Here is a 16,844-nt window from a genome sequence, read left to right on the forward strand (position 1 = left end):
CCTGGAAATGGAAAAAAGAACACATTGACACCGATGTGTCAGAGCCACCATACTTGCTCCGGACACTGCGAGAGGGCTGTACAAGCAATGATCACACGCACGGCACAGCGGACACACCAGGAACCGCGGTGTTGGCCGTCGAATGGCGCTAGCTGCGCAGCATTTGTGCACCGCCGCCGTCAGTGTCAGCCAGTTTGCCGTGGCATACGGAGCTCCATCGCAGTCTTTAACACTGGTAGCATGCCGCAACAGCGTGGACGTGAACCGTATGTGCAGTTGACGGACTTTGAGCGAGGGCGTATAGTGGGCATGCGGGAGGCCGGGTGGACGTACCGCCGAATTGCTCAACACGTGGGGCGTGAGGTCTCCACAGTACATCGATGTTGTCGCCAGTGGTCGGCGGAAGGTGCACGTGCCCGTCGACCTGGGACCGGACCGCAGCAACGCACGGATGCACGCCAAGACCGTAGGATCCTACGCAGTGCCGTAGGGGACCGCACCGCCACTTCCCAGCAAATTAGGGACACTGTTGCTCCTGGGGTATCGGCGAGGACCATTCGCAACCGTCTCCATGAAGCTGGGCTACGGTCCCGCACACCGTTAGGCCGTCTTCCGCTCACGCCCCAACATCGTGCAGCCCGCCTCCAGTGGTGTCGCGACAGGCGTGAATGGAGGGACGAATGGAGACGTGTCGTCTTCAGCGATGGGAGTCGCTTCTGCCTTGGTGCCAATGATGGTCGTATGCGTGTTTGGCGCCGTGCAGGTGAGCGCCACAATCAGGACTGCATACGACCGAGGCACACAGGGCCAACACCCGGCATCATGGTGTGGGGAGCGATCTCCTACACTGGCCGTACACCACTGGTGATCGTCGAGGGGACACTGAATAGTGCACGGTACATCCAAACCGTCATCGAACCCATCGTTCTACCATTCCTAGACCGGCAAGGGAACTTGCTGTTCCAACAGGACAATGCACGTCCGCATGTATCCCGTGCCACCCAACGTGCTGTAGAAGGTGTAAGTCAACTACCCTGGCCAGCAAGATCTCCGGATCTGTCCCCCATTGAGCATGTTTGGGACTGGATGAAGCGTCGTCTCACGCGGTCTGCACGTCCAGCACGAACGCTGGTCCAACTGAGGCGCCAGGTGGAAATGGCATGGCCAGCCGTTCCACAGGACTACATCCAGCATCTCTACGATCGTCTCCATGGGAGAATAGCAGCCTGCATTGCTGCGAAAGGTGGATATACACTGTACTAGTGCCGACATTGTGCATGCTCTGTTACCTGTGTCTATGTGCCTGTGGTTCTGTCAGTGTGATCATGTGATGTATCTGACCCAAGGAATGTGTCAATAAAGTTTCCCCTTCCTGGGACAATGAATTCACGGTGTTTCTATTTCAATTTCCAGGAGTGTAGTAATAGTAGCCATGCTCTCATCCATTCCGTTGTGCATTCCCATCCGTGTTAATTTTCGCTACCAACTGCGATATGCACGATTTACAAACCCTGCGTTTGACAGCCAGTGGAGCCGCTGATGGTTGTGACAGTCCTCTCTGTACGAATCCCACTGTTGTGACGCCTCTGGCGCCCCCCACAGTTTGGCACCCCAAGCCGCGGTTTGTGTCGCTTGGGCCTGAACCCGGCCTTGTTAATTCCGTAGGTAATTTGCATATCAGACCTTATCGTCTGACACACAAGCGAAATGATGGTACGTGCGCATGTTCTGTGTACTACAATTTCATAAATAAACGGTTGAATGCCACATTTCTTTCAATGTTCAGAATTTTACCGAAAGTTGGCACGTCTTACAGGAACGTTGCCAAGAGTGTATATATTTTTGTAGATACATTTCTGCCTACACCTCACTTTCAATGAAGTACCTCGATTTCCAAAATCAAAGCCTATTTACAAAAGCTCAAAACAAATGCCGAAAACCGAGATACTTGCTGCTCCTCAGTGTCTTTTTTTTTTTTGTCGTACTAGAAATGCCTAATGCATTATAACTATTGGAACGGTTCATTCCAACACTTTTACCCAGGAATTTTCACCTTTGACAATTTTTATGACACAATCATGTTTTCATTTGAAAACCGAAAGAATAGAGTTTCGTTTGAGGTGTAGCTTTACACAAGAATGATGAGAGTTGTCTGATAACGTAAGAAATAAGGAGCTTACCTACAAAGGTAATCACACGTAATATTAACTGAAGACGGGTGACAGAAAAAGTGTTAAGACAGTAGGTGAATACATCAATGGCACTGGAGAGAGATGCAGAGAGCAAAAGCTGTAGGGGAAGACAGATATTGAAATACACGCATCGTACAACTGAAAACGTTTAGTGCAAATGGAGAGGTTGGCATAGGAGAGGAATTCGTGACGAGCTGCAGCGAATCAGTCAGAAAACTGGACGGAACAAAATGCTTCATTAGAGAATTATGTCTATGTTCTTGCTTTTACTGCAGTTGTGGTCTTAAATCCGAGGACTGGTTTGATGCAATTCTCAACGCTAATCCAATAAGTAAATTATATCTACAGTACTGCTCCAACCTGCTGCCACTTGGACCGACCTACCATATTCAAACCGTTGTCTTTCTCAACTGTTCATCACCCTCCCCACCCCTCTCAACACCTCCATCCGTTCCCGAGGCACTATTTCGTGATGCCTCAGGAAGTGTCCTGTCAAATGATGCCTACCTTTAGTCAAGTTAGGAAATAAAAATCTTTCCTTACCAAATCTATTCAGTACCTTGTCTTTGTCTGATCTGACCTGATCTTCAATATTGTTCCGAACCACTACATTTCAAAAGCTGTTTTATTATTGTCTGGACCACGTTTCAGTTCCGTTCAAGGCTACACTACAGACAAACAGTTTCGAAAAGATTTTCCAGCATCTAAATTTATATCGAATGTAAACTAGTTTTTCATTTTCAGGAATATTTTTATTGCTATGGCACACTGGTTTTTCTGTCCTTTCTATTTCAGCATCTTCGCTGAATTTGCTGCCTAAATACAGTAGTCTATTTTCTAGTACCCTATTTTCTAATCTAATTCCCTCGATATGACCTGATTTAATTCTGCTATATTTCATTATCTTTGTTCTGCTTATCTTGATATTTATCAAATCCCCAGTTTTTACGACGCTATTCCATCATTCAGCTGTTCATCTAATTGATTTTCTGTTAGTGACAAAATCAAAACTCAAAATTATTATATTTTCTCTGAACTTTAATTTCCTTTACTAATTTCCTCTTTGCATCCTTGACTGGTTGCTCAATGCACAGACAGAATAACATCGGGACTAGACTACAACACTCTACAACTGCCTTCTCAACAACTGACAACCTTTATGTCCCGCGACCACAGTCTAGTTTTTATACACGTTGTAAGTAATCTTAGACTACCTGTATTTTATACCTGCCGCCTTAAAAGTATAAGTGTGGCCTCCAGTTAGTATTGTCAAATGTTTTCTTATAATCGAAAACTCATACGTCGTGTGACTAGGGCCTCCCGGCGGGTAGACGCCGGGTGCAAGTCTTTCGATTTGACGCCACTTCGGTAACTTGCGCGTCGATGTGGATGAAATGATGATGATGATGATAGGACAACACAACACCCAGTCCCTGAGCGGAGAAAATCTCCGACCCCGCAGGGAATCGAACCGGGGCCCTTAGGATTGACATTCTGTCGCGCTGACCACTCTGCTACCGGGAGCGGACGAAAAATCATAGAAACGTTACTTTAAGTTTCTTCAACCTACTTTCTAAGATGGGCACAGTATTGCCTCAAGTGTTTCTACATTTCTCCGGAATCCAAATTGATCTTCCGTAAGCCCAGACATCTCCAGTTATATTTTCTTTGCTATATCTGTCAACTATTTGCGTAATTTGGAACCATGACTTACTAGCCCGATATTTCCGAGATAGTCTCGTCTGTCAGAGACTGCCATCTTTGGCGTTGGCATTATTACCTTCTTCTCGACGTCTGAGTGTATTTTTCCTATAGCGTATACCTTGCATATCCGAAGGAATTGTTTTGTCATGGTATTTTCTCCAAAGGATCTCAATAATTTTGAGTCAGTGTTGTCAGACGTGTTTCGACACGTGATTCTGTTCTCCAACAGTTCAGTATCTTATATGTTATCCAAGAACTATATTTACCTATCTCTAAAGCTCCTATCAGTAATAGGCCTTGCAGCAATAAATCTTAACCAAAAGCATTTTTTTCAAATAGGAATTTTCAGTCAGATAAATGGATAATGGACAGTGTAAATAATTTATAAATAGTGTAAAAATAATAGTGTAATAATTTATTTATTGCCTGTGTAATGTGCATGGTCATTGCGTTTTGATGCAATTAACATATAGTTCAGCAGCTTTTACCCTGTCACAGAAAATGTATAAGGTATTATGTTGCTCAAACAACTGCTGTTGGATTGTGTCCAGCAAATGTGCTTTACAGTTTGCAGTACATATAAGACATCAAAAAAAAGTATAAAATCACAACAGCTACTGAAGAATTGGGCCACCCAAATAATTCCACGTAATCTTACTTTATGGTGTGTCGATAGCAGTCGGTGAATTTGAAAACTATTCATAATTACAATTTAACCCATCACTAGTTCTAGGAGTGCAAATAAAATTCCTTGGCCTATTCATTTGGTTAACTATACAGCTGCTTGCTCCATCTATTTCAAAACCAAGTAGGAGACGCACAAGATACAGTTTAGCTGCCGCTACCTAGAAATATTTTCCAGAATAAATCTGCCAAGACTGTGACCTACAACTTACTTCCTGAGGGGAAGAAAATTATCCGTGTATATTTATCTCATATTTTATTGTTATGTTGATTAAATATTCTGAATATTTCACTTAAGAGATGACAAAGTTAAAAAATGTGTGTTTTTGGATCCAAGAATCTCGTTCCAAGTTGAAACTACAGCCATTCTCGTTTTTTACATTGCAAACAATCCGTCTTGTCCGTGACTAGGGTAAAGAGAGAGAACTGTGCGACAGCTGTCCGCTATCTAAGCGGTAAAGTGCCCAACATTCAAAAAGAATGTGGTAACTGTGGGTTGTAACTTCGCGGGAGGCAAGCATTTTACTTCTTCTGTCACAAAGTTACTGTCAGGAAGGTTAACAATCAGTAGAGAAATCTTTAGAAAACTTCTCCCTCACTCACTTTCTTATTAACTTGATTGAGCGTCCAGTAGATCTAAAAATGAAAAACTTACACAATTATACATTTGTTGTTCCTGTTTTTTCTGCTCCTGCTGAGATATTTTTTTCTTGAAGAAACAATAGTAGTTACTTAATTGAGACAATGAGTATACAGTTAACTGGGTTTTGTTATGTGCCTGCGTGCAGTCCTATGTTTCAGTACGTTCAGGGTAGTCCCGAAACGCCATAGAAGGATGATCATGGACTGCACATAGTCACAGATGGTTTTTATGACATAAGTGCGTAGTATCTCGCTGGAGACGATTGGGTTATGGGTACTTTGTTTTATTATAGAATACCTCTGTTGTAGATTTGCCATGGTAAGTGGCAATTCATTTGTGTTAGTACAGTGAACACTCTATAGCGTTTTTCCGTTAGGTCACAGCAGATATGGAACTAGTTAATCATCAGTAACGTAGTCGTCTACAGCATCTAACATCATCGAACTTGTACTGTACTTAAGAATTATTCCCTTTTTACTGTTTGCTTTTCTGATTTGAAACTGTGCACTGTATGTAGCTTACAAAAACCTTATCGATCTTAGTGTATTGTAATAAGTGGCATGTTGACTTTCCATTTGTGTTATTTTATGTTAGTGGTGGTGTGAAACAATCGCAAGAAAAGCTGCTTTAAGTGTATAAAACTAAAAATAATAATTTTTACTCTTAACTGTATCACGTGATGATAAAAATGCGAAACTCGTATGGTGAAGTTTCAAGTACACATAAGACATAAAAACAAAAATAGTTACGACAGTTACTGAAGACTAGGAAGATCCAAATACACTCCTGGAAATTGAAATAAGAACACCGTGAATTCATTGTCCCAGGAAGGGGAAACTTAATTGACACATTCCTGGGGTCAGATACATCACATGATCACACTGACAGAACCACAGGCACATAGACACAGGCAACAGAGCATGCACAATGTCGGCAGTAGTACAGTGTATATCCACCTTTCGCAGCAATGCAGGCTGCTATTCTCCCATGGAGACGATCGTAGAGATGCTGGATGTAGTCCTGTGGAACGGCTTGCCATGCCATTTCCACCTGGCGCCTCAGTTGGACCAGCGTTCGTGCTGGACGTGCAGACCGCGTGAGACGACGCTTCATCCAGTCCCAAACATGCTCAATGGGGGACAGATCCGGAGATCTTGCTGGCCAGGGTAGTTGACTTACACCTTCTAGAGCACGTTGGGTGGCACGGGATACATGCGGACGTGCATTGTCCTGTTGGAACAGCAAGTTCCCTTGCCGGTCTAGGAATGGTAGAACGATGGGTTCGATGACGGTTTGGATGTACCGTGCACTATTCAGTGTCCCCTCGACGATCACCAGTGGTGTACGGCCAGTGTAGGTGATCGCTCCCCACACCATGATGCCGGGTGTTGGCCCTGTGTGCCTTGGTCGTATGCAGTCCTGATTGTGGCGCTCACCTGCACGGCGCCAAACACGCATACGACCATCATTGGCACCAAGGCAGAAGCGACTCTCATCGCTGAAGACGACACGTCTCCATTCGTCCCTCCATTCACGCCTGTCGCGACACCACTGGAGGCGGGCTGCACGATGTTGGGGCGTGAGCGGAAGACGGCCTAACGGTGTGCGGGACCGTAGCCCAGCTTCATGGAGACGGTTGCGAATGGTCCTCGCCGATACCCCAGGAGCAACAGTGTCCCTAATTTGCTGGGAAGTGGCGGTGCGGTCCCCTACGGCACTGCGTAGGATCCTACGGTCTTGGCGTGCATCCGTGCGTCGCTGCGGTCCGGTCCCAGGTCGACGGGCACGTGCACCTTCCGCCGACTACTGGCGACAACATCGATGTACTGTGGAGACCTCACGCCCCACGTGTTGAGCAATTCGGCGGTACGTCCACCCGGCCTCCCGCATGCCAACTATACGCCCTCGCTCAAAGTCCGTCAACTGCACATACGGTTCACGTCCACGCTGTCGCGGGATGCTACCAGTGTTAAAGACTGCGATGGAGCTCCGTATGCCACGGCAAACTGGCTGACACTGACGGCGGCGGTGCACAAATGCTGCGCAGCTAGCGCCATTCGACGGCCAACACCGCGGTTCCTGGTGTGTCCGCTGTGCCGTGCGTGTGATCATTGCTTGTACAGCCCTCTCGCAGTGTCCGGAGCAAGTATGGTGGGTCTGACACACCGGTGTCAATGTGTTCTTTTTTCCATTTCCAGGAGTGTAATTTCCCCTGATCTTCATTTCCGATGTCACAGTTACAGTCGATGAGTCTGGACATCATTTGTAGCTGTGCTTCGTATCAATATCGTAGTTACAGAAGTTCAAATAAAACTCATTGATCCATGCTTCAGATAATTTCGGCTACCAGTCAATACGGTAGCAGCAGGCATCGTAGCATCATCTAAGGGAAAGTTTCTGAACTGCCTTCGCCAATCTTATGGAAAAATGGCAACATTGTAAAATATGTATGGCTACTACGTGACCATTGGTTTACTTTATGGTGTGGTTCAGAACTGTCCTGCTAAATTCAACTGATATTTACTTGTCATTTCCGATAAGTAATCACACTTGATGTGTAACATTGGCCTGTCATTTATTACTTTATTCCGGAAGGCCATTCACCACAGAATGTGTTACCAGTCCTGTGTTTAACGTTACGAATTATCTCTGTTAATCAATAATATCACAGTGAGAGTAGGCTGGTACGGGAACTGGTTCCCTTGCTAAGTGGTAACGTGAACAGCAGCGCTGCTTTGGCCCTATGTTCTCATCTCACAAAAGGGCTAGATAATTAGTCTGCGTTTTATGTTTCTCAAAACAAAAATTTGTTCAAATGGCTTTGAGCACTATGGGACTTAACATCTGAGGTCATCAGTCCCCAAGAACGTAGAACTACTTAAACCTAACTAACCTAAGGACATCACATACATCCATGCCCGAGGCAGGATTCGAACCTGCGACCGTAGCGGTCGCGGCGGGTTCCAGAGTGAAGCGCCCAGAACCGCTCGGCCACTCCGGCCGGCTTTACGTTTCTCTTATCGAGCTATAGGCATCCAGATCGTAAAGCATTAAGAAAATCTTATTTTCACGGTCTTCAATCTTATCAAGATTTCGACTTGGTACCCATAGAACTAAAGGTGAAAAATTAAAGACATGGTTACCTTCCGTCCTTGTTAGCACATATATGTTTTGCTTATTCTGACACCCATCTTATTTTTTGAGTACACAGTTCTGTAAGTTACATGTGACCTCAATAATTCGTGAAGTTTGTTTCCTTTCAGGTCTAATCTCACAGCTAGGTTTATACATTTTCGCGGTAATCCCGAATTGCTTCGTAGGTAATACACAGGACTTCACTAGACACAGACTGCAGCAGGCGCAAAAGTGCGTAACATATTGCTAATGCATGATGATTTGGGCTGGCTTATGTTAAAGTAGTTTTGCTTTATTACATTGAACTTTGTTCGTAAGGGTGTTCTGGTGAATTGTAATTCATTTGTATTAGAACATAGCATATTTTATACTATTTCTCATTGGGCCATTCCGTGCCAAGTGGTCTAATGTCGAGAAATGTTCCCACATGACCATCATGGATTTTGATGAAATTTTGTATGAACATTCACACATGTTCTCAGTGAACACTGGTAAAGCTTCAGTTTCAGAAATTCAATACTTGCAGAGATATAGTCACTTGTTTGAAACCATAGCACAGCTTCCAATAGTGCATCCTTGAATTTTCAGCAACTTTGAGATGTGATATCTCTGTAAGTATTTGCATGAAAGAAACACAACTTGGCCATCTTATACAACTTTTAGAGCTATTATTCATTGAATTCCTTATGATCTCTCTCTCTCTCTTTTTCTCTCTCTTTTCTTTTTTACACATGAGAAGAGTTTTAGAGTTTTATGCAGACGAACACTTACGATAAAAGCATAAGGGCTACTTCTCATAGTTTTCAAGTTTTTCTGACAGTCTCATTGCCTATTTACCAGATTATTCAAGGCACCAATAAACATTTATTAGGCATAATAAAAGGTTTCAGGTATAATTTGAGTGCCAGAAAAATGTGTTCAAACTTCCAGTGCGCCTCTTTGATGATGCTACTTTTTAGGGCCTTATATGCTTGCATTGCAAAACCAAATTCACTTTTCTAGATGGTTAAGAATATGCTCTTTCTAATGACCATAGATTAGAAGAGTTTGGAGAAAACATTTTTTGTAAAATTTGACTAAAAGTACCCATTTTTAGCACTTTTTGAAAAATCGTCAACTTTACCCTAGATTTGTGAAATAATGGAAAGTAATAGGAGAATGAAATTTTATATTCTAAGACCTTGTGTTGGTGAGTTATGGTGTGCAATTACTTTTGGAGATATAAAAAACTAAGTTTCGCATTTTTTTTAAACAGCTATTTTTTCGCCCAACGTTGCTTCAAATTATCTATATGAAAATCCTTTTCTTAATGTTTTCCTTTAAAGAGCTCTAAAAGTTGTATAAGATGGCCAAGTTTTGTTTCTTTCATGCAAATACTTACAGAGATATCTCATCTCAAAGTTGCTGAAAATTCAAGGACGCACTATAGAAAGCTGTGCTATGGTCTTAAACAAGTGACTGTACCTCCGAAAGTACTGAATTTCTGAAACTGAAACTTTACCAGTGTTCATTGAGAACATGTGTGAATGTTCATACAAAATTTCATCAAAATCCATTAGGGTCATGTGGGAGCCTCTAGACCCCTTTGCATGGAATGACCCTATTGATTTACTGAATACAACAGAAAAACGCAAAACAGTATGACGATGGTTAGACGGTTTTTTGATTCCACACTTGTAGGCAGCTACTAAAAACTAAACTGCTCCCTAACAGGTCATGAAGGCCCAACGGCACCGACCGGACGCCCTGTCATCCTCAGCCCACAGGCGTCACTGGATGCGGATATGGAGGGGCATGTGGTCAGCACACCGGTCTCTCGGTCGTATGTCAGTTTACGAGACCGGAGCCGCTACAACTCAGTTAAGTAGCTCCTCAGTTGGCCTCACAAGGACTGAGCGCACCCCGCTTACCAAAAGTGCTCGACAGACCGGATGGTCACCCATCCAAATGCTACGCCAGGCCGACAGCGCTTAACTTCGGTGATCTGTTGGGAAGAAGTGTTACCATTGTGGCAAGCTATTAGTTTGGAGGCAAATATGTCGTCAATCCTATAGTAAAGCGTACTATTGTCCATAAAGAAATTTTGTTGGTAGTTGTTCGGTAAGGAGCAGAAAGAATAAGCATCTGAGGGCTGTAGATCAGAATAAGACGTAAAAGAGGAATTGATTTCCAGCTATACTCCTGAATGTGTTCCTTTGTGAATCAAGCAGACTGTAGACGGGTGTGCTCGTACATTAGTGATACTGGTTTCAGTTTCCTAGGTCGCTTCTCATATGCTGCGACTGCAAAGCGCCTAAGTCGTAACAGATGCTAGTAGCAAAGGACACGCGTCTAGGTTGCAGTTATTAACACAAAATATCTTCGTTGTGTCACTAGATGCGTAGAGCTATATTTTGAGAACACACTGGCATATGATTCCATGTTTTTTTTTTGTATTTTTATTTTCTTTTTAAAGAAATGTTTTAATTCAGTGCAATCAACAGATTCAGCCATAATGTAAACATCTAAACCAATGCAGTCAAAAGATACGACCATGTGTGACACATATTCGCATTCTCGCAAACTCAAGTATCAGAAATTATAGATCAGTAGTTCCCGCTCTTTCTTAGACCTGCATCCGTGAGTGCCATTAGACGTGACATAGTACCTCCACACCGTCTACTGCCAACTCCCCACGGCCCCACATTATCACCTACCGTAGCACCTAACTAAACTGCAGAATGAAGGACTTTTCCTGGAACACATTTTTTAAAATGATAAAAGTTTAATGATATTTGTGTGTGTGTGTGTGTGTGTGTGTGTGTGTGTGTGTGTGTGTGTGTGTGAGAGAGAGAGAGAGAGAGAGAGAGAGAGAGAGAGAGAGAGAGAGAGAGAGAGTGAGAGAGAGAGAGAGAGAGAGGCGGGGGGGAGGGGGGAGAAAGAGAGAGATAGAGAGATTATGAATGGCGAAGGAATTCGTGGTGCATCGGAAGTGCTGCTCACAACCCCTTCTCAGATAAGAAAGCGAACTATCCACAGTGAGGGCAGACACTTGTCACACAACATGCTTCCCCTGTATTATCCTCTCCATTGCGGCACTTTCATGACCGGCACACTGCAATCTCACTTGAAACTAGCCAAGTTAAAACAAGTGCACTATACTTACTGTTCGTATATCACTTGACAGCTGCACTCCTTACCTCTGAAATGGCAGAAATTGTAAGATTTCAGGCTGTTGATGCTTTGTGTCTGACCACAGCCACTAACAGTAATAATAATAATAATGATAATAATCTGTGGTGCACTATAATAGTCCTTACGTGTCTTGCTGTCAATTAATTCATTTGTCTGTTTCGAAGCGGCTGATGAAGCAATTTGTGGAACACTGCAGGTTCTATCTACAGTTTGGAGAAGACGTTTTCTTGACATATTTACCATTTGTTACGTATATGTCTCAAATTTATCGTCAGTCATGTGCGGGGCATAGCACAACGTACATATATGCAGTGGGTGGACTGTGTGAGGAATCTGTAACATCCATCATGCTAATGCTACTAACTGGTAAAAAGTAATTATTATTAACAAATAGAATCAATATTAGAGCCTTACAAAATTTAGTTTCGTGACAAACTGAGACGAATGGTACAGTATTTATCACTAAAATTATTTCATTTTACTCCTAATGGGGTAATTACCCATGGTTGGAACCTTTGCCGACTATTTGTGTTCGTGATGCATGTTTTGATTCTTGTGGTTCCTTTCTCTTCTTCTCCATGGCGTTAGCGTTGATGTGAAGGGCGTTTGTGTTTCCCTTAGCATTAAATTATTCCTGTTTTGCATGTACCCAATGATTTACTAGCCCATCAAACAAGGTATTTGGTTAATATTTGCGGTCTCTTCAATACCCGAAGCAGGTATCACGAACCATTATGTTTTGTGTAAATGTACACGTTTTTCTCATTGCCTATATATGCCAAATGTTGAGTCCACTTCGAAATCAATTTCACTATTGTTGTAACTGATTAATACCATGCAGCCCACCTTCAGTTTCCTATGATACATCCTACAGTGTTTTTCCTTTTGCAATGTTTACAGTGAATTTGATTTAACTTCTTACTAAATAAAGTTCCATTTTATGACGTACTCCACTTAGAAACTGATTGATTGATTGATTCGTGATGGATATAAACTGTGAGTTGTCTGCTCTGAGCCTATCATATGCTCAAAGAACTACTATTTGAATGGTCTTTATGATAGAGACTTATCCTGTACATGTTAAATTTAAACGATTCATTGTCGAGCTAGGAGAACCACGTGACGCTTCAGATCCTTTTCATTAACCTTAATTACACCACTGGCTCAGTTTAATAAAACACTCTGACCTAAATCAATTGATCAGTCCTTTATTATGCAAACCAACATAATATGTCAAGGACTATCTTCAATGGCTATCCTGAATTATATCTTACATAAGAATTAAAACTTTATTTGAATAAACGCTTATACATAATGTACATGTATCTCTAGCCACAAACCTGAAGTATCATCATGAAATAGATTTATCGCACAGTCTCTCTAAACAAAAGTCGGAATTTTCTATCGATCAGTCAGTTGCTCGACGAAAGGACTCTCCTCCTAAGTCACGGACCATTTGAGAGTCGTTTAGTGGAAAATCTGCTATAAATGGGAATCAGTTCCTTAATTCCGTGGATATTTTCGCCTGTATGCGATGTCGACGGCCTTAATTCCACATCAGCATCACCGAAGACTATGCGGTCACAGTCAAATTGTAGGAGACATTTCACTGAGGTTCGACATAGCGTTTGGTCCATACACCGAAACAGTTTTACGGTGGATCCGCCTGCAGTTTAGCCGTTTTGCTCCCAAGAACCGTATTGTGGTATTTTTCCAATCGCATACTCTGATGCATCAGTTGTGCGTAACACAGCAGAAGTGTGTCTGCACTAAATTCGGAACGTATGTTCCCTTCTGACGACACACCAGTCCTATAGGCCAATGTATGTAGCGTTGGGCGAGATGTGTAACTTACATTCTGAAGTCCCTCTGTATCTATCCCCTAGTTATGGATGCTACTACATCCTTGCACTTCTCATCTTGCATTACCACTTAACTATTTCGCACTACTTTGTTATCTCAGTTATGAGACGACTGCGTATTATAATAGCTGCTGATGTATCCATGGCAAAGTACCGCATGAAAGGAAGAATGAATAGATTGTTGGTGTTAATAACGATCATCCTCCTTTACGTGCTCTGCATTACTGCAGATGACGTGTCACAGAGTACATTTGTTCTGTGCCTGCAGTACACGTGAGGCGTCTAGTTGTTTCCACTGCACTGTGTGGAATACGAAGGTTCTGTTATAGTTCACTAACCTGCTGTCTTCAAGTTGATGTCCCCAGAGCGGAAAACAGCACGCAGGTTCTGTATCTTGAGGCTGAAACTGACTTTTAGCGAGGTTCTCTTCTGAACCTCGTTGGGATGACACTCGCGTATTTTAATATAGCCACACGAGAAGACTACATGATCTTAATGCAACACCTGATAGAGCAAAGTACATGATCTAACACCATGTTTACGAAAATGTATCTTTACACTATTTGTGGCACGTGTCTGTGCCTCATGACTACCGGAGTGAATACTGGGAAACACATCCTGTCAAAGACAACATGACAGTACATTACGACTGCCTAACCCAAAGTGACAAACAGGAACTTATATAAAAATTGGAAACATCCTACGACAGACAACATGTCTGTTCTTCTCGACTGCCAAATCCAGAGTGACGAACACCCCGAAACACTTCGCGCGCCATGCCACAAAAAGTGTGACCCGAACGCTTCCGAAATGTTTCGTCTGTAGTTTCGTCAGTCTTTTGTTTTTGATTTAAATTGTTTTTAATAATTCTAAAATGACTGATTGATAGTCAGCTGTTGAGAGATATTTATATTAAAAAGTCATTCCAATGAGTAGTTTAACTAATAATAATGACTATACTTTAACGTTTTGGCGCCCTTGCTCCGAACACAGCAGCCAATCACAGAGCAGTAGCATTGTGCAGGCGGTCTTTCTCACGGGAATGGTACCGAATCTAACATCTGTCACAGGTACCTCACACGACATTTCGTCATCTATATACTTCTTGCATCTCCACTGCTCTGGGAACAGCTTCTTTGAGCCTAATATGATGGCTTACTAAGCCAGAAATACAGGGTGTCCGAAAAGTCTTTCCGTGATTACATAAACTGGTAACTCAGGCCAGAAGTGAGATACGAATATGAAACTGGTGTCTAATTGTTTACAAACTATCAGTGCTTTTTCCACACATCAGTAAACTTCCATATGAGCACCATTGGCAGAACGTAGCACATCTAGGCGATATTCAATTTCCGTCCACACATTAGCAAACTTTACTGGAAGGATCGATTCAACGACTGTGGTTATTTCGTTGCCAAAGGATTTCAAGATCTGGTACACGTGTTCGGTAGATCTCGTCCTTTACATAACCCCATAAAAAGAAGTCTAATGGGGTTATGTCAGGAGAGCGTGGAGGCCAAACCGTTGGCCCATCACGACCAATCCATCGCCCAGGAAATATCATATCGAGATAGGCACCGACGTCCAAACCCCAATGAGGCGGTGCACCGTCTTGCTGAAACAAGACATCGGGGTGATACTGAAGCAGCTGCGGAACAGCATACAGTTGCAACGTGTCCAGATACACTGCAGATGTGACGGTAGCCTCAGCGAAGAAGAATGGCCCGATAATTCGAACGTGCAACAGGACGCACCAAACATTCACCTTTGGACGTGCTACCAAGGGTGCTCATGGGGAAGTTTACTGATGTGTGAAAAAAAGTTTGATAGTTTGTAAACAATTAGACATCAGTTTCATATTTGTATCTTACTTCTAGCCTGAGTTATCAATTTATGTAATCAGGGGAAGACTTTTCGGACACACTTTATTACAAATGTTCCAAAGGATAGGCACCTTCGACGGATATAAAGGCCTTTCAAGAAATTTCAAAAGACTGTGAAACCAGATCTGAAGCAACGAATGCCTCCCGGTCTGAACCTGTGATCAGTGTTTCATAATGGGGTGCATCGCCTTCAAGGAAATGCCTATTGGGTTTACTGATGAGTCCACACAATGTCTCCGCTTATTCTGAACCGAGGAAAGCGCACCGTGTTTTCATATCGCGACACAGAACAGCAACAATACCCCGCATCGTGGAGTGGTTTCATCTCGGCCGCGCTGATACCGCAGACGGCTAAGGTCCCAATGGGAGTGGGCCCCTGATGGCCTACTGTGGACGAGAACTGGTCGGGGGGCGGGGGGTGGGGAGACGGTGGGAGAGGAGCGGTTTGGGGTGAGGTTGTCAAGACGGAGGGGTGGGGGGGCGGGGGAGACTGCAGGCCTCTGGCTGATCTCTGCGGCCGGGACGCACAGAGGACCTTCGTGAATTATTGATGCGGATATCGTCAGAGTGGCGCAGGACCAGTTGAGGCGACGTTGACCCTCTCCAGGGTAGCCTGTGGTGGAGGGGAAGGGGCGGGGGGATCAGACTGGACAGACAACACGCGGCTGGCACTGGAAGGCTATCGCGTTGGCTGGAGCCCTCCAGCAGTGGCCCAGCAGCACAGTGGCGACGTCTTGATTCGCTCCCGTACCCCTCCCCTATCCCTCCCCTCCTCCTCCTCCTCCTACGACGCATTTCTTTGCTTTCCTCTCCCCTTGCCGGGCCACACGAAAACGCAATCTTCGCGCGTGGCTGGACACTGCGCCTTCTTTTCGAGCCGCGACCTCCCCATTTCTGTCTGCCTAAGCCCTCTCTCTTTCTCCCCCCGTCTGGGAAGCCTCCTTTTCCAGTCCGTGGGGATTTCACCAGGGAGATCTCTGTGGACAATGCCCTGCCGGACTCAGCAGATAAGTGAAATTTTCCATTTTCTTCACGCGAATGACGCAGTTGGATCTCCATGTATTACTTTGAGTGTTTCCTGTATTTCTCCCGTCATTCGTGCTGAAAACCACATCTTTAGTGTATAAGCCCATTCATCACAGAATATTTCATAACTGACATCATGTCCCAGACAACTTACATTTCCTTTGCTGTTATAAAGAGAAACACATTTCTTTTGTAAATGATAATTAGTTTCGATATGACTACCAGATCATCTTCAGATCTAAATTCGAATAAGGAAATGAATTAAGTGTGGCAGTCAGGAGAAGAGCGGGGATGACTCGCGATCTGAAGGTTCCATACAAACGTCAGTATTTGTCTACACTAGTGACCATTAAAATTGCTACACCAAGAAGAAATGCAGATCATAAACGGGTATTCATTGGACACATATATTATACTAGAACTGACATGTGATTATATTTTCACGCAATCTAGTTGCATAGATCCTGAGAAATTAGTACCCAGAAAAACCACCTCTGGCCGTAATAACGTCCTGAATACGCCTGGGCATTGAGTCAAACAG

This window comes from Schistocerca serialis, chromosome 10 (genome assembly GCF_023864345.2).
Source record: "Schistocerca serialis cubense isolate TAMUIC-IGC-003099 chromosome 10, iqSchSeri2.2, whole genome shotgun sequence".
Lineage (NCBI taxonomy): Eukaryota > Metazoa > Arthropoda > Insecta > Orthoptera > Acrididae > Schistocerca > Schistocerca serialis.